This window comes from Enhydra lutris, unplaced genomic scaffold (genome assembly GCF_002288905.1).
Source record: "Enhydra lutris kenyoni isolate GAN:26980312 unplaced genomic scaffold, ASM228890v2 scaffoldscaffold9, whole genome shotgun sequence".
Lineage (NCBI taxonomy): Eukaryota > Metazoa > Chordata > Mammalia > Carnivora > Mustelidae > Enhydra > Enhydra lutris.
In genome coordinates this window covers 72,243,459-72,262,994 of record NW_019154093.1, presented here as the reverse complement: position 1 = coordinate 72,262,994, position 19,536 = coordinate 72,243,459, and the positions used below count along the sequence as shown (strand labels likewise).

At 41.7% G+C, this 19,536-nt stretch overlaps 1 protein-coding gene across 1 annotated transcript in view; it reads left to right on the top strand.

The window, feature by feature from the left end:
- The window catches only part of LOC111142837 (vav guanine nucleotide exchange factor 3), a 367,424-nt gene that overhangs the window by 4,313 nt on the left and 343,575 nt on the right, over nucleotides 1-19,536 (top strand). The window lies entirely within an intron of this gene.

Genomic DNA, 19,536 nt, shown 5'->3' with positions numbered 1-19,536 from the left:
CTTTTTAAAACCTTGATTTAGAATTTGTTTAAAATGAATTAAAGGAGAAGACATAAATCAGTATTTAGTCACCCATTTATTTATTTTTTTTTAAAGATTTTATTTATTTGACAGAGAGAGATCACAAGTAGACAGAGAGGCAGGCAGAGAGAGAGAGAGAGAGAGAGAGAGAGGGAGGGAAGCAGGCTCCCTGCTGAGCAGAGAGCCCGATGCGGGACTCGATCCCGGGACCCTGAGATCATGACCCGAGCCGAAGGCAGCGGCCTAACCCACTGAGCCACCCAGGCGCCCCTTAGTCACCCATTTAACACATTTCTTTTATGAAGAATAAATAAAATCTAGGTGATTAATAAAAGTCCAAGATATTTGGCATCTGGATTTATTTTTCATCCAAACAGGTGTTCTAGCTAGGATATAAAGTGCGTGAACAGTTCTGGGAGGAGAAGAGCCTATCTGTGATTCTGTGATAGTTGTATCGGGGGTACATTGTGAAAGGGCATGGACTGTAGCCTTGATTTCCTTTTTAGTGGCTAAGAAGGTCTCTGTGAATGCCTGTAACCAATCATAGAGCTATCAATGAGATTATCTTAATCTTACTATTTTGTAATGGAAAATTTTTCTTTATGTCCTACGATGAGAGTAATACATTTGAATTTACTGACTACTGTGTATGGTATCGGGGAACTTTGAATTTTCTTAAAATGAATTATTCAGGCATTCAGAGTTCTTTCAACAAATATCTGGTTCTATGTGCCAGGCACTGTTGTAGATACTGGCTTAGGGCAATAAACAAAGGCAACAAATTTCCTGCCCTATAAGGATTTATATTTTAGTGGGGGAAATGGATAATAAAGAAATGACTGTATAATATGTCCTATAAAGAGATTTCAACCCAGTAAGGGACTAAAGCAAAATGTGATTCAATTTCATAGAAGATAGGCAAGAAGAGCTTCTCTGAAGAGGTGACAGTTGATCAGGGAGGGACCTGAAGAGTGTAAGGGAATGCAGGAGTATGGATGTTTGAAAGATTACTGTTGGCAGAAGATATACCAAGTGCAAAGGTTCTGAGGTTGATTAAATGATGGGTATATTGGAGGAATAACAGGCCATTGTGGCTGGAGGAGAGTGAGTATAGGAAAGAGTGGTCATGATGAAGTCAGAAAATGGGAGCCAGAGTTTTAAGACTAATGTGTCCTTGTAATTAAGACTAATGTGTCCTTGTAAGGACTTTGACTTTCCACTCTAAGTAAGTGGAACTTACCTTTTCAACAGGGTCACTCTGACTATGTGCTGAGAATAAACTATAGAACAGCAAGAATGGAAACAGTCAGGCTAATACAGTCACTGCAGCAAGAGATGATGGCAGCTCTGGCGAGAGCAATAACAGGGCAGATGGTAAGAAATAGTTCAGTTCTGCATATGTTTTGAAGGGAGAGTCAGCAGGAGTTTCTTGATGGAGCCAATTTAGGTATATGAGAAGGAGAGGGGAGCCAGGAATAACTCCAGAATTTTGGCCTGAGAAATTGGAAAGATGGAATTGCCCTTACTGAGAGGGAGAATACTAGAGCAAGATAGCTTTTGGTGGATGTCTGAAGAGGGCAGGGAGATCTGGAGCCAATTATGTTTGGAAAGCCCTGTAGACATCTAGGTGGAGATGCTGAGCAGACAGTGGAGAAGTTGGGTATATAGATGTGAATTTTGGAGTCATCAAGGTATAGGTGGTATTTAAAATCATGAGCCCTGATGATATCACATAGGGAGCGGTCTAGAAAGAAAAGGTCATTGCTTTTACTATCCCCTTGTTTCCTTTGCTGGTTTCTCTTTAAACATTCCATAGAAATTTGAATTGCCTCCTTCATTGTCTTTGTTCCTATTTTCTTTTCTGTGTCTTCTCATGTCTTCATTTCCTTCCTCCTTAGCTTAAATACTGCAGTCATGATAATTCCAGCTTGATTTGTGATACTCATTTGAGTAAAGTGCAACCCAGGTTAAATCCAACTCTCCACTTACTCCTGCCTGCAACATGGCTCCTGGATCTGATGGAGGAAAACCTAGGACACTCAGACTGTTGTCCCTTTAAATTCATGGTCCCTAACCTCAGTGGGGCACTCTAGGCTACCCAGCCATCTGATTCCGTTTCTCTAGACCAGGTGTTCTCAAAGTAGGGTCTGGAGACTCCTGGTAGGGGTTCAGAGATAGAAACCTTTAGGAGTTCCATAAAGTCAACAGTCTTTTTTTAAAATAATACATTATTTGCCTTTTCTTTAATTTTCTCACAAGTGTAGAGTGGAGTTTTCCAAAGGCTGCATGACACTGCTGATGTCATTGCTGGGATGGACCATGAATTATGTGCTTGTAGATACTATAAAGATTTCTCAGTTGAGACTAGTATGTTAAATGTTGATAGATATAACCCCTGTAAACAGAAGCTGCTGGGGGTTCTCAGTAATTATTTTTTTCATTAGTTTAAGAGTGTAACAAGATCCTGAGACCAAAAGTCTGAGAACTGCCCTAGACCATTCACTTTTTCTTTTGACCATTCACTTTCTGACTCTCCTAGATGACTACTTGGACATTTTCTTGACACACAATGTTACATTAGTTTAGGTGTATAACCTAGAAATTCAAGTCTATGCATTATGCTATACTCAGCACAAGTGTAGCCATGATGTGTCACTATACAACATTATTACAATACCATTGATTATAATCCCCTATGCTCTACCTTTCATCCCTGTGACTTTCTCATTTCATAAGTGCAAGCCTGTATCTCCCACTGCCCTTCATCCGTTTTGCCCATCCTCCCCCCTCCTGGTACTTTTTCTTGTTGAATCTCCATCTTTGTCTCCATTTTTCCCTCTTTTCTGGTGACCTTGCTTCCTAGTCTACTGAGAAAACAGACAATCAGGAGAGCTTCCTTGGTCTCCCCTTTTTGCATGTGTGCCCATAGATGATGCTTTCTCTCCTGTTCTATGGGCGGATTATCAGTGCTCCTAGTGAAGGCCAGTTCCTTTGTCACTCTATCCCTGTGCTTTCCTGCATCATCTGTTCTCTTCTGGATCTTACCATTTGAATGCACAAATGCTGTTCATTCCCTCATTTGAGTCAGGATCTATTTTTTTTTTAAAGATTTTATTTATTTGACAGAGATCACAAGTAGGCAGAGTGGCAGGCAGAGAGAGAGGAAGGGAAGCAGGCTTCCTGCTAAGCAGAGAGCCCGATGTGGGACTCAATCCCAGGACCCTGGGATCATGACCTGAGCCGAAGGCAGCGGCTTAACCCACTGAGCCACCCAGGCACCCCAGGATCTATTTTCAAGGTAGAGACACAGAGGCTTGTTTGAACATTGGGTGTGATGGAGAGTGACTGAGGATTTCTAGGGTTTACCTGACTGATGGTCAGTCAGCCTCCTTATAACTGTTCAGTGGTTCCTTATGGACAATGGGTTAAAATCCAGGTTCCTTAGTAAAAGCATGCAAGGCCCTGTTGTCTAGTTGGCTAGAGGTGTCTGCTGTACCTCTCAACACTTTCTTCTCTGTGCTCCTGAACTTTTTGTGGCTTCTCAAATGAATTGTGCTGTTCAATGTCCTGTGTTATTGCATGTGCCCACTTCTCCACTTGAAATGTCCTTATTTGTGTGACTGAAGAGTCAGTTCAGGAGTCCCCCTTGCTGATCATTTACAGCTTTGTGCCACACTGTGTAACATACACAGGCAGAGCATGACAGTCTTCTCACCGTCTTGCAATACTTTGTGTACCTTCCAGTCTGTGACCTGCTGGAGGCTGCCATGGGCTTGCTCATTTATGTACATCTCTAAAAATTGACACCAAGACTCCTACATGATACGTATAAATAGCCATAAACTGAATTCATGGATGGATGGGAAGTGATGACTTTGTTTACCTTTTCAAACATACCTATAACTTTCAATAAGATGTACTTTGCACTATGTTATTAAAAGTCAAACATCTGCTCATTGGAAGGAGTTACAAATAGGTATTACTTTACCATGTGACCACCTGGACTGACCATCAGAAAGTGTGTAGAACCGTTTGTTGTTCTTCCTCCTACCTAACATAGGTGTGGGACGCCTGGGTGGCTCCGTCGGTTAAGCAGCTGCCTTCATCTCAGGTCATGATCCCAAGGTCCTGGGATCGAGCCCCACGTCAGGCTCTCTGCTTGGTGAGGAGCCTACTTCTCCCTCTCCCTCTACCTGCTCGTGCTCGTGCTCTCTCTCTCTTAAATAAATAAAATCTTAAAAAAATAGGCATAATAAAATAACCTACGCTTTAGGGTTGCTGTGAGGACTGAATGAATGAATTAGCTCTGCACTTGGCATGTAACAAATACTCAAGTGTTAATGACTTTTACTGTGCTTATGACTGCTACTACTGCAGAAACCTACAAGGCATGTTAACACTTCCCATGAATTCTCCTTGTCACACCACCATGAAACCATCGCTGTTAGTTACCCCCATGTGAGAGCTACTTTCCAAGGCTGAGAGGAGTTTAGGATTTGTACTAACAAGCCAGGCAGGGTGGAGGCAGGATGCTGAGTTCTTTCATCAAGGCTTTTGGCACATCTGCATGATAGTCAGTTTCTTTTTCCCTGCTGTTTGGTTCTCTTATAGCCTTTGCTTTAGAGGAATGTTCTCAGATTGGCTCTGTGGTTATCAATAACAGCACCTCCATACTAGGTACTGAGTAATTCTGGTTTCAGGGTACTGAATGTAGCAACAGGATGATTTTATACACCTTTATCATGCAGTGTAAAATGGGAGATCGACCTCTGACAGGTTTGTGATGGGGAAAAGAAATAAAATCGGGTAGAAAAACTGAGGAAAGTTAATGAGAGGGCAGGAGGATGATTGTAGCTGGTCCTTTTTGGCATTTTTTTTTTTTTTTAAGATTTTATTTATTTATTTGACAGATCACAAGTAGGCAGAGAGGCAGGTAGGGTGGGGGGGCGGAGGCAGACTCCCTGCTGAACAGCGAGCCAGCTGATGCAGGGTTCTATCCCAGGACCCTGAGATCATGACCTGAGCTGACGGCAGAGGCTTAACCAACTGAGCCACCCAGGCGCCCCCCTTTTTGGCCTTTTAATACTGTGCCTGGTAACCCCTGGTCCTGAGCACGTGGTTTTTATGCTGTACTCCTGAGTGGGGTCAGGAGTGCCTACATTTCTCTGGGCAGCAGGAACATCATTGTTGTAAATAGCAGACTTTCAAATGGTTGTCTTTTATTCCCCCCTTTTTTCTGTAGTATAGCCATTCTTCTTCTAAATGCATGGACACCTATTATTTACAATGTTGTTTAGAATATTCTACCCCCATCCCATTAACATAGATCCTGCATTGTGTGAAGGCCAGTCACAAGTTTGCGTTTTGCCTTTCCCCAATCTTAAGCATTTAGTGGACAGAACCATGGAGACCAAAGAAGTAGATACTTTGGATTTTCATAGAAAATTATTTTAGAATTTTGTGCTGCTATCTGCATGTGCTTTCAAAATCTGTGTTGCAAGAATTGTAGTCAGCATTTGAGTTGCTTGCTTAACAGGAAGCCAGCAGGATATGCTGCTCACATGGGAGTTCTCTAAAGGGTCAATTAATATGGAATAGTCAATGAAACACTTGATACTTACCTTCCATGATTTTCAAAGTACTTGTCTTAAAATAGATCGGTAACAGCTGGCTTGAATAAATAAGCATCTTGCCTCTGTGCCCACTAATGTCAGGAGTCTTTTCTTAGGAGCATGGGGCAATATGGTTTAATGAAAAGGCTTCAGGCCAGGAGTCAGAGGACCTGAGAGGCACAGCTCTCTCTGACATGCGGCCTTACCAAGTAGCTGCTTCTTTGTCTCTGCCTTCCATACTTACAGCAATAATAGCAAATACTGACATATCAATAATATGCTGAATAGCAGCTAACATTTTTTATGCATATTTAGACCTCATTAAGAAGGCATTATGGTTTCATGAAGAGAGGTTTGGGGCAAGAGGGAAATGTTTGAATCCCAGCTCTGGCATGGGACCTGATGGCTTTGGGAAAATCATTTTACTTGTTGAGTCTCCATTTCCTCATAGGCAAGAAATTCTAAAACCTACTTTGCAGGATTGTGGTGAGAATTAAATTTCTGTAAAATGCTTAGGGCATAGTAGGTACTCAGCAAGATTTAATTTCCTTCCTCGTCTCCCACATCCTTGAACCTTATGAGTCTAAGAGCCAGGAAGAACAAGATCTTATCACTCTTCTACAGAGAAGGAAATAGAGGTGTACACTGGCTAAAGGACTTTGCTCAAGGTCACACAGGAAGTGGTGAAGACAGGACTTGAGTCCAGTTGTCCTAATTCCAAATGCTGTGAAGTTTATCATTCCTGCTATCAAGCTGAGTGCTTAGATGGTGCATTGTGTGAGGAAATGTCTGGGAACATGTTTGGGAAACCAGGCCTGCCCTGAAAGTGCACAGTGACATTGTATTACCTTGCACTGAAGTTTACTGTATTTCAGAGAGAAACGTCTGAACTCATGAAACCAGTTTTCACTTATTTAAGAGTCTGAGTTAATTCATGGATTATCTGCTTTTTGGTAATTTCCTAGCTCTTCTGCTTTGTTTGGTTCTGTTTTTATGGGAATTTGTGCATATGAATGTTGATTGATTAAGCCATCAATTTGGCTACTAAATATTAGATTTTATAGTAGATACTGAGGATTCAAAGGTAAATAAAACTCAGTCCCTGATCCAGTGTGGCTTTTAATCTATACATCATGGATTTTACTTCAGAAATGGCTTTATAATACCAGGGTGGGAGTGGGGGAGGGAGACCGGAATTAGTGAATGAGCATGGCAAATGCTCGGTAGGGTGTAGTACATTTTTGGATGCATTGATAATTTTGCTGATGTGCACGGTGTGATATGTGAATGTGTGTGCCAGGCTCAAGGCATTTCTGTCCTCCCCCAGACATTTGTCTAGAATCTCCTATGTGTAGGGTACTAGAGTCCTCAAGATAAATTATATGGAACTTTGTGCTTTTGTGGGGCGGGGAGAAAGCAGTTCTGACCTCAGAGTCAGGTTTTTGCAAGAATGCAGAAAGGAGGTAAGTCATTGGATGCTACAGAGCAGGTGCAAAAGTGCACGCAGCTGGGTGAGTGAGATGAGACCAGGAAGAGGACAGAGACATGAGTGGTTACAGGAGAGGAAGAAGGCTTGAGAAAGAAACTGGGCGGGGAGAGTGTGTGTGAGATGAAGAATGTGCAGGGACATTCAAACCTCAGCAATGTCTCCAGCCGGACAGTCACTCTGAGGGGGGATGAAATATCCTCCATGACATTAGTACTGGGATATGGCTGCACCGTTTGCATTTGGTGTGAAGATGTTAAATTATAGGACTTTGGTGCATAGCCTGTAATATCAGATGATGGTCTAGTCTCTTGAATATCCTTTTTTTTTTTTTTTTTTTTAAAGATTTTACTTATTTATTTGATAGACCACAAGTAGCTAGAGGCAGGCAGAGAGAGAGGGGGAAGCAGGCTCCCTGCTGAGCAGAGAGCCTGAGGCGGGGCTTCATCCCAGGACCCTGAGATCATGACCTGAGCTGAAGGCAGAGGCTTAACCCACTGAGCCACCCAGGCGCCCCTAGTCTCTTGAATATCTTAAATGCTGAGGGAGCAGAGATCATATAGAGAGATTCAGACTACATCACAGGCATCTACAGCAGTGTGCAAAGCCTGCTCTCTTTCTGCCTCTAACCTCCTGACTTGCCACTTCTCAGTCCCTCATACCTACCTTAACCATTCTTTATTCTCCTTGTGCTCTTTGTTGACTGATATCTCTCTTTGTTGGTCCATTTGTTTTTGGCTGTGTCCTCCTGAGTCCTGCTCGAATATGCGGTCAAACTTTCCACATTCATCCCCAGTTCCCTTCACCTTCTTTGCCCTCAGATGGGGTGGTCACCCTGCCCTTCAGTGCTGTCACAGGCTTTCCTGCTTTTGCTTCCAAGCCAAAGAGGGTTGTCAGAGAAGCTCACTCAGCAGCTCGTGTGTACTGCCCAGCTTCACCACAGCTGGCCATGGTGCTCATCATTGCCCCTTTGCTGAGCCTCCTGTCACCTTCTTGGCTCCTTATTCCCCTAGTCAGACTCCAGATCTCTAAATCCCAGACACAGAGTTCCCAACTCTCCCTCAGTCCCTGCAGGTTCAGTTGGTTTTTATCATTACCACCCAGTCCTCCTGAGTCTTGTCCTCGGTCTGTCCCATCCACCCCCCATGGTGGCGACCACTGTGACTGTTACTAGGAGTAGCAGCTGTCCCAAACTTCACAAGTTACATTTATGCACACATTTTTGCTGCCTTCTTAGGGGAGAGTTTTGGGTCTTGAAGAGAATGTTTAATAAATTAGAAGCCCGGAGAGGACCAGGTGTTATGAAAACTTTGATTCTGGGAAATTGGACCCCACACCCAAGAGGTGCTCTTTTTGGTTTATGGTCTCCAGAGGCCAGTGGTGTGCTTGAGTGAACATCCACTGATGAACCAGAAACTCAAGTCACCTTTTTCAGTTCCCAGTGGCAGCAGGCTGCCTAGAGCCAGCTTATGGCATCTGTTTTTTTTTTTTGCAAGTTTTTTAGGGGGGGGGGGTAATATTACCACTCAGTTAAGACAGCTTTTCCTTAATTATGTATGCAGTGCCTGACAGAAAATCTCCAAAATGTAGATTTGGCAGAAAATTATTAAATTCCCTGGCATTTGACCTTCAGACATGAAAAAGCATTTGTTGGCTAAAGGAAGTTAGTAAGCTTAGGCCAGTCAGCCACACAAGAAACGCTTGAGTTGAGATTTATGATGGCAGTATTTGAAAATAGAACCTTGTGTTTTCCCATAAACTGTACTTGGGGATTCAGTAGAATATAGCAGTTTATCCTCAGTGAGGAGGAAGCAGGAAATCTCTGGAGTTCAGGATGAGCACTAACATGAAAGATCTGGGTGCTTCCAGAGACCCCATTTAAGGAGAGAATGTGTCATAATTGCTGTTAAGATCAGTTTCATTCCTGGAAATTCTAAAATGTGAAGCTGGACTCTTGGGAGTATTTGGCTCTGACAGTTAAATCCTTATTGAATTCTCAATCTTTCTGAATATATAGTTCCATTTAATGACCTTAGTGAAGACAAGAGTAATGAGAATTTGGTAAAGGATCTGATTTTTTTCTTTCCTTGTTTAGTAAATGGTTCACCAGTTTCAATGATGCATATAAATTTCTCACCTAGCTAGCCCTAAGCTATTTGCCCATTTGGCAGTTACCTTGCTATGTTTTATGTAAAATAAGCTAAATGAAGAAATGCATTTAATAATAGTAAAATAATACCCTCATCTCTCTAAAGAAGAGATAAAATAGATTTCTTATATTCTCTTTCAGTGCAATAAGCTTAAGTTCATTTACACTAACCATTAGAGAGTGCCTAGATTCTGACTTAAAACCTAAGGACTTTCCATTTACACACTCTTCTCCTGAACTCATGAGGCAACATTGTATAGTTGAAAGCACCTGGGCCTTGAATACATCAACCTGGCTTTGGATCCTAGCTATGCCACTTGTAATCTTGGGCACCGCGGGCAGTCTGATCTTCGTGTTTTCACATTTATAAACTATCTGTTCGCAATGTTGTAAGGATGAAATTAACTGCAGTAAGGTATTTAGCCCTTAGTAGGTACTCAGTGAATGTGCCATTCCTTTTCCTAAGCCTGTTTTTTAAATCCAGGGAGATTACATGTTGCACGTTAAAATGAGGAAGAGGGACAGCTGAAAGCTAAATTGACAGTAGTAAAACAAAAACAAAAACAAAAGACACCCTATAAATCATGGACTCAAAAACCGTATTAATCTTGGACTGTGGAGAAATGCTGCCAAATTGATCAACATAGTGTACTGGGCTCTGGGGAAGGATGGTCCTGTTTGGACCAGTATAGCATCTGATTGTGTTGTTCAAAGAGTTATACTGTTATGGAGCTGGAAAAGTCCTGAGAGGTGATTTTAGTTCAGCTCCTTGGTTTTAAAAATGGGCAGTCTGAGCCCTCTGATTATGCAGTGATTTGCCCAAGGTTACTTGGTTTCCTGAGTAACAGTGCATTACTTCTAACAGAATACTTAAGACCCAGGTCCTCAAGAGAAGTTTAAATCCTATTCATCCTTAAAAACAAAAACAAAATATTTGGGAAAGATTGGAAAATGATTGAGTTCAGAATTTGTCCTGTGGAGTACTTATTACAAAGGCCTCACTATCTTGACTTCAGCTCTCTCTCCTTTCCTCTCTATCTCCCTACATCCATCTCTTGGATCCACTAATAGAGGGGAACCTTTGGGAATAGGGATGCAATGTGTCAGATTTTGGAGCTCAGAAAGTCCTGGAAAAATTGACAGAGCATTGAAAAAATTACAGTTGACTCCTGAACAACATGGGGCTTAGGGCTACTGATCCCTGGTGCAGTTGAAAATCTATGCATAACTTGGGACGTCCCCCAAATTTAACTAATAGCCTGTTAATCAGAAACCCTACTAATAACAGTTGATTAGCACATTTTGTATATGCAGTCTACTGTATTCTTAAAGTAAGCTAGAGGAAAGAGTTGTAAGAAAATCATAAGGAAGATAAAGTCCTGTACATCTATGTATTTAAAAAATCTGCATACAAGTGGACCCATATTCAAACCTGTATTATTCGAGGGTCAATTATAAAAAACAATTGTGAAATGAGAGATCTGTTGCTTAAAGGAGTAAGCCTCCAACATCCAGAAACTTAGCTACCCAGAATTACTCCGTTCCTGAGCTGGCTGAGGTTTTGCTGTTTAAAGTCAGATAACAGTGTTTCAAATTCCCAAGAATGAATATTTATGGTAACATCAAAACATGTTATTTCTCCGAAAATCATGTGTTCCATAAAATTGTGGACCGTTTGTTCTTCAGCTTTCTTTTTTTACCCTTGTACCTGGCATAGCACGAGAGCTCCTGTGAATGAATGAATGAATGAATGAATGACTATTGAATGAATTCCTAACACCAACTTTAAAATGGGTTGAATGAGAATGCCAGATTTTATGTCCCTTATCTTAATTATAGGCTGCAAAAACAATATAATTCATACTCCGTCTGTTTCCTTGTAACAGCAGGCAGCATGATATATTTAAAGAACGTGGATTTTTAGCATCAGACAGGCCTGAGTTCAAATCCCATCCCACTAGATGAGCAGCTGTGGGCAAATCCCTTTATCTCTCAGCAGCTTCGTTTCCTTGCTTGTGAAATAGGGGATAATTCTTCCTGCACAGAGTTGTGGAGAGCAAATGAGCTCAGAGAGGCAAAATGTCTTGCATAACCCTGGGGGCACGGTAGGCACTTAGTCATAATCTGTGACCCTTCCCTTCTGCCACCTCCTTTAATCTTTCCATGAGATAGGGCTTTTCCCACAGTCCTTTAGGAATAACAACATTCTGTTGTTCTTCGGTAAGTTTTCTTTTCTGTTGTATTCTGTCTGCCATTGTTTTATTTAGGCTAATTTAAAGGCCTTACAATATTATGAGTTTAAAAGTGATTTAACTTACATAGTTTTATCTACCTGTTAGTGGTTTCATATTTGACAAATGTGATATAATAAGAGCAAACAATCTACCAGGAATTGGTAGACTCACATTCAAATTCTGGCTCTATCACTAATTAGCTTTGTGATCTCTGAGCCTCTGTTGGCTCAGTTTCTGTAAACCTTCATTTTCCCTTTCATAATGGGGTTGGCGTCATGTACTGAAAAGAACCTGGTCTTTACAGTTAACATTCTGGATGTGCTACTAATAAGCTGTATGATGTAGGGCAGGCTCTTTCACTTCTCTCTCTGCTCCCTCAGTGGCCTCCTGGGAATAACACTGTCCATACTGTAGCTTGTCATGAGGATTAGGTGAGATAACGTATGACAAATTCCTGCCTCTCAGCTTTGCACATCATAAACTTTTAATCAGCAAGTGACAATAACTGTCCTTCCACTAGATACGATTATGGTTAGTATTAGTAATGCTTGTTACCCTACGGATTTGAGAGATTCACCAAGAGCATAATTATTATAGTTGAAGAATTTTAAGAAAAACTCAGTAATTTTCTTGGGATCATGTAGGAAGTGATAATGGAGTAGTATGCAGCTGTGAAAGTAATCAATAGTCCACTTGATATGCTCACTGGTTATGTAGTCAATCATTTGGATTACTTCCAGTTCCTTTATAGGTAGCATGACTGTAAGTGTTCATGTACATATTATTCCTCAACTTTGGATTATTGCTTTCAACTTTATTTTCCAAAGTGAATCTCCTAGGTGAAAGGTTATAAACCTTTTGCAGCTCTTGATAATATGCTGCCTGATAGTTTGCAGAGAAGTATTTCTAATTGACTAAGAGGAAATTTCTAAAGTTTTGGTATCATTTAGGTTTGATTCTTATTTACTGGATGACTTTGAGTAAATTAACCTCACTAAGTCTGTTTTTTTTTTTTTTTTTTTTTTTTTCATCTGTAAAACTGGTTGCAAGTAGCCACTTCACAATATGTGTCAAGTACTTAGATGGTGCTAAGTATTTACTGCTCAGCCTTTCTGTCATTCTTGAAGCCATCTGTGCTCCCTCAACAGCCCCCCCATCACTTGACCCATTGCCTTCTAATTGTGTATATTCTACTTTATGCCAGTGCATTCTCCCAACTGCATCTTCAGTAATCTTAACATACATACCCACCCACATCATGTGAACCTTTTTATAACTCTTAGAATGCTTCCTCATCTCTGAGGGTGAAGAAGGCCCTATGAGATCTGACCTTGTTGTCCTCTGCAGCTTCAACCCCCTTCTCTCTTGCTCATTCTGTGGCAGCCATGTTGGATAATTCAAAAATTCCTGGAATTTTTCACCTTATCTTTTTCCTCTAGACTTGGAGCTTGCTATTTTGTCTGTTTCTTGGTTTTTAAATTCTCCATTTATACAACTTATCATCCTTAGAAATACTGGCTTTAGGAATTGATGTTCCTGTTCCACCTAAGCCTCATGATGGCAGAGCCCACCTCGATTCATTCACTGCTGAATTCCTGGGGACAAGCACAATGCCCAGGACACAGTGCTCAGTAAATCTTTGGGAATGTATAAGTAAATATAATAGTAACTTTTTAGCAACAGGTATAGAATAACTTATTAGCAATAAATACAATAAAGAAGAATTTTAGGTATAATTTGTTCAAAGCCTTTGATTTCAAATTACTCTGTGAAATTAAATATCGAAGTGTTTTCCAAAGACTTTTTAAAAACCTAAATATGTTTTTGTAATTTAGATCTTGCCTACTTTTTTTTTTTTTTTTTTTAAGATCTTGCCTGATTTTGTCTTATATAATCTTCCATGTTCATGAGGGCAAGTCAGAAGGGAAGAGGGCAAATATTGTAGCAATCAGTTTAGCATCAAGTAGTCTCTCATCTTTGCCAACTCTCCTCATCCGAGACTCATAATAACCTTACCTGAACCATCCAGGAGGCTGGGCAGAGAGTCATCTTAGCCCAAATTGCAGTAGGACTTAGTGATGAAGATGAACATTCCTAAGAGATTAGATTATGCCCGATCATTTCCTTTTGGTTTGCATTTTCCAGACAGGTAGTCTATTTTGTATTACATCGCTAGCCTCTGCAAGTTCAAAACTGCTTTGTTCATTCAGAAGGCGAGTTCATTTTTCCACTCACTCAACTATTCAAACAGTTGTTGAACTACTGTATTCCAAGCTCTGATTAGGCACTGAAGATCTTCCTCACTCAGTAGAAAGAGGAGCATTTACTACTTTGACTTTTGGAGACTGGGAAACTTTTGGTGGTCTAGTCCACAGGCAAGTGGCTTAACTGAGCACAGATGTTTGTGATGGGCATTTAGGCCTTAGCAAGTGCAGGGTGCACGGATCCTAGCTGGGTTTTGTGGGTGGGCTGAGGCACTTAAACTTTGGGTTTTGTGGGTTCTGTTTGGATTGGTGCTGTAGGTGAGGCAGAGGAAGGTGTTGATCTTTTTAGTTATTTGGGGGTAGACTAGCATTTGCTGCTTTTATGTATTTTAGTCAAAGCTGCTGGCCAGGACTTTGTGCTGTAAAAGTGACAATGTTTCGAGAAGGCTGTTGTGTGAGGTTCCTCTTTTAAATTGTGTGATTGAGGCCAAGGTAGGAAGTGATAAACTGGCTTTACCACATTCAGTTAATTTTTATTTAGTGCCGAAGGAAGGCCCTGGAGGGACGAATCTTATGTAATTGTGTAGTTTATCTGATATCATTATAGAGCACCGATCCTACAGCCCACATCAACCGACCCACCACAGGTGACCAAGAAAGCACCCTCTCGGTAGAGAGTCTTTGTCTCAAAGTCAAGCAGCTGACAGAACTAATACTGACGGGCTAATACTGTCTACGGGGGAGAGAAGCATTACTTTAATACTTAAACAGAAGTCCCTCCGCACCAAAACATGAGTTATGTTTGCTCTGGATCTGTTGATTTCTCTAAGTTCAGGCTGTTGGATCCTAGAACTGTGATTTCGCCTATAGAAGAGTTGCAGATTTTATTATGAAGAAATGAAAAGAAATGGGAACCTCCTTAGTTAAGAGGTATGTGCTGTGTTCTTGGTTTTAGATAGACAGATGAGTCCATGAAATAATTGTAAATCCAAACATTAAGGTGATTACTAAGGCTAGAGATCAGGTGTGTTTTTGTTTTGTTTTGATTTTTTTTTTTTTTTAAAGGAAATCAAGGAGGAACTGGAGTGCTTTGGAGAATTACTGGCCTTATCAGAAAGGGAAGAGACTGAAAAGGCTAACTAAGCCAAGAGAAAGGTTCAGAGATGTGAGATATGAAAGGAAAAGGAGATCTTAAGCCATGATGGACAGATATAAGAGGGAAAAGAGATTCACTCTACTAGTACTACTTAGAAAGGGTAATGGGCTTATTGAAATACAGCAAAAGAGCTGAAAGTTTTTCACAGAAAATTCTGGGAGATTGCAAAATGGACCTTTAAAGATTCAGCCTGAGTTTGAAGTAGGAACAGCTGGAAATTTGCATCGTGTGAATGCCTAAAGATTCTGGCCAGTAGAGGTTGAAATGCAGGGGACTTTGTTTTCATTGTGGAGCCTGGCAAGCATTTACTTGTGGCACCTTTTTCTATGTATAAAGTGTTTTTCTGTCCTACTGGGCTTGTGGTGATGGCCCTGGGATAGCAATACCAACAAATAACAGGAAATTTGCACTTAAGAGGGAAAGCCCCAAGTTATCAGCATATAAAATACTGAAGAGCTGGCGGAGTTTCAAGGTGACCAGTTGCTGTCATCGGACAAGCAGATATCACCTGTGCCCTGAAAGCTCAGGCCCAGCTTCTTCAGAGTTAGACTTGCAAGGCCCGGGAAAAATGAGGTGCATGCTAGGTTTGGTGTGGCCTGGTGGGAGCAACGTCCTGGCTGGGGCTATCTAACTGTTCATTTCCACCCAACTGTGATCACGCTGAGGTGGAGGAGAAGGAAGGGGAGCCTCTGAGTCTTTCTCAAAAAAAAAAAATTGGATTGGCAGAGACAAATTAAATGTGAGGGGTTAAGCCCAACTTCTGGCAAAAAAAGGTAGTGAGGACTGGTCCTAAAAACGTGCAGGAATTTTGCATCTGGAGTTGTCTGTGCAGAGGTATAGGTGTAGGTCCTCACAGGCCACCAGGGACCTGGGCTTCAGAAACAGTAGGGAACAGATCTGGAATCTGATGGTTCATATAGAACAAGTGTAAGGATGAAAGGATAACCTTCCTTCGAAGGTCGTCCTCCCAGCCCTCAGCAAGTACACAGAAAAGGCAGTTGCAACACCTGCTATGGCCCAAGACTAAAAATTCCTGCTTCTGAAAGCTTGTGGAGGTGCTGACTCTGCTAGGCAGAGTGCACAGTCAGCACCTGAGTGCCAGGAATGGGGGGGTGGTGGCTCAGGGACAAACTGGAAGATCAGAAGTCTTGAACATGCAGGTGTGGGAAGACCGATTCCTTAGTTAGGGCTTGTGGGGACTGGGGTTGCCATCACTGCAAACTAAAGAACTTGGAAGAAGGCAGGGTTACCTCAGTGCTGCTCTTCGAGAGAGAAGACACTGTGCCTAGTGGGATTGTCCCTCTAGCGTGTAAGTAAACAGGGCCAAAACTGACCTGCTTGGAAGATGCCCCCTAGCTGAAGTGTTTTTTTGTTTTGTTTGTTTTGGTAGCAAAATATATGTGACCTCAAACTTAAGCATTTAACTGCACAGTTCTGTGGCATTGAATATATTCATTGTTGTGGGACCATAACCACCATCTATCCTCAGAACTTTTTCTTCCCCTGTAAACTCCTCTGTACCCATTACACAATAGCCCCTCCCCACCCCCCAGCCTCTGGCAACTGCCATTTGTCTTCTCCCTCTCTGAATTTGACTATTCTGGGTCCCTCATGTAAGTAGAATCATACCATGTTTGTACTTTTGCGATGGGCTGGTTTCACTTAGCATGATATCCTTAATCAGTCCATGTTGTAGCATTTCCTTTTTTAAGACCAAGTAATAATCCACTGTGTATATACCACATTTTGTTTATCCATTCATCTACTGAAGGATAGTTGTCCCCTTGGCATAGTATTGTGGGCATCCTGGCAGAATATCGTGCTTTTTTTTGTTGTTGTTGACACTCCATCTCTTGGATGCCCTGGAGTTTCTACCAGTGTCTTTGGAAGCCTGTCAGTGGATCTTGATTATGCCAAGTTCCAGAGAGACTTTTTCTTGGGGTAGCTGCTCCAAGGCCTGAGGATTGAATTTTCTTTTCAATTTGACATGTGTGGGACCATTGATGTGTAGCTCTTTAGAAGTGTGGGCATATCAAAAAAACAGGAGATAAAATTGAATCAGTATCAGAGGCCCTGAAGAGACTGTATTCTCTGTGATAGCTTGAAGCTACTCAAAAACAAACAAACCCCTGCCACACAAGGCATCAAGAACTCCTCCAGGTGGAAGTGGACAGAATGGAAAATTCGAAAGGATGAATTTAGCCTTTCACACTGTTGGACTTCAGATACCTTTTATGTCATACTTCAGAATCCTCTCTGCCTAGCCTCTTATTCCAGCCACAGCTGCACTGGCCAGTTCTGTACAGGCGTCCGTGAACTTCGCTGGTGTACCTGGAGGGCACCTTGCTTGGGGACACTCTGTACCTCTGCCTTTTTACTCTGGGCTCCTTACCGGGGTCCATGGAACTTATAGGACATGTATGTGCAACTAGAAAGTGTTGAGTCAGCAGGGGATTCACTGCATTTGACCAATGGGGGATGGGAATAGTGGGGTAAATGCCGCCTTTTCACCCAGAGAGGACACCTTAGAGGCACTCTTCATTGGGTTCCTTAGGACATTGAGTGGTTTTGAGCATCTGTCTCAATAGTAATGGTCAGCTGAGGAGTGTATCCTTGCATTTTCCTTCCCTTCTTACCCAATTCCATCCCCCTGCTCCCTCACTTCTGCTCTGAGATCACTTCCCAAACTAGATATCTCCATCTAAGCTTTGTGTTTCCCACCTGCTTTTCTGGGAAACTCAGACCAAGACTGGACTTCGTATGTGTATAAGCAAGATACTTCAAGTTTGGAATTTAATTCCTTTGGGATTTAACACCTGTGGACTTAAATTTGCAAGGGGATTTAATTTTTGGAGTTAATTTTTGGATTGAGAAACTCCGATTAGAAGGTTTATATTTAAATTTGCGAGCTGTTTGTTGCATTTTATTTTTAAGTTTTGTTAGTATTGTAATGAAATTCATTTCAGAACCCTTGGTGACCTATGTTGAACAACATGGCTGGGCATAGTTTGGAATCAGAATAGAGCGTAGATTTCAACTTGGGATTCAGCATGGTCTTAGCATTATTTTATTTGATAGTTGTCTCTGATTTGTTTTGGAACCTTCCCCCTTTACTCCTGGGATCCTGAGCAACTACCCAAATGACAATGGGTCCTCTAGGGGATTGATCTTTTTCCCCCTTTGAGGTACAGGCACACCTCTGGTAGCCCAGAAGTCTAATGAGTAAGGAAAACAAAATTCAAGTGGATGTTAAGGAGAATATTAATGTTTTCACAAGGAGGGACTTTCATTTGAGCAACATCTCTGGCTTTTCCTTTTCTCCAGTAGATGAATGACTTACCTCCAACTGACTTACCTGATTTGTAATCTCTTTGGGATCAGGAGTTGTGCCTGTGTGACAGACCTCTATGGGCCTCTGTTTCAGAGCTACCTGCCTGCAGAGCAGATATATTCTGGTCTGTTCTCTGCCATTAAGGTCCGTTATGGAGCAGGATCTGCCCCCTTGAGGGGTGTTTTTCAGTTGTAGGAGTGGTATTAGTGAACTCATTTGGCTGCACGCCCAAGCCCTTTCTCCTAATAAAATTTTTTAAGAATAAAAAGGTGACCTTTTTTTTTTTTTTTTTTTTTTTTTTAAATCTCTGTCTGACTCAGACATATAAGTAATTTGATTTTAAAGTCAGTTGGAGAAAAGGAGTATTACTCATTGGATCCCATAAGTTTTCAACATTTGAGCCCTGAGGCTAAAAGGCTAAGGGGCATTCATGTGGTGTCACTGTGGCAGGGACATTTAAGCCAAGTTTTGAAATTATAAAAATGGAAGTGATTGGTGTCTGGGGAGGAAGGGCCTTTCAGGAAGAATGAACGTGCCCAAATATGTGTAAGATGTAAATGGGATGTAACATAGTGAGTATAATTGATCTAGGAAAACAGGGCTCCCAAACTATCCATACTTCCTTTCCCACTGTTGGTGGTGGTTTTTGTTTTGTTTTGAGAGGAAGCTGATTAACATGGTAATTAGGTTATTTATTTTGACTACTCAGTGTTAAAAATAGCAATTTCACTTGCAGTTTTGGTGAGAGCATGCTAAAGGAACCTCCGGTTATACAAGGGACAAAACCTCTATCTTTCTCATTTTTTCTCTTGTTCTGTATGTCCTGATTGAATACCCAGTACACTGGGCACTCTTGAAGTCACCAAAGCTACAAACCTATGGGACATGTGATGATATTTGAACACATGATGAGTTCAGTGCTATGAGATAATAGCACACAAATGCTCTGGGCTTATCTAAACAGGAAACATGGAAGAAAAGAACAGCGTTTCTGGACTGGGCACATCCCCAGGCTGTAACTCCCTGCTTAGAGTGCAGGAATCGCTCTTCCCTTCATGCCCACTTCCTCTTCTTTCTCCTGTTCCTTCCCTTTCCTAACCACACCCCTGCTTCTGCAGGGGACAGCTATTTCCATCTTCTGGGAATTCACTCTCTGTTTCTAACTGTCCCTAATGTCCTTCTAGGCTCCCGTGTCCAAGAATCAAGATCCCTGAGAGCCTCTGGCCCTTCTGTTCCCATTCGGCAGCTCCTTCCCTCCTCCGCCTTCCTCGGGCAGGGGTTCTCTGGGCCCTGGGCCTGAAGTGTAGAGGGGAGAGGCATCTCTTCAAGTTGGTTAGCTGGTC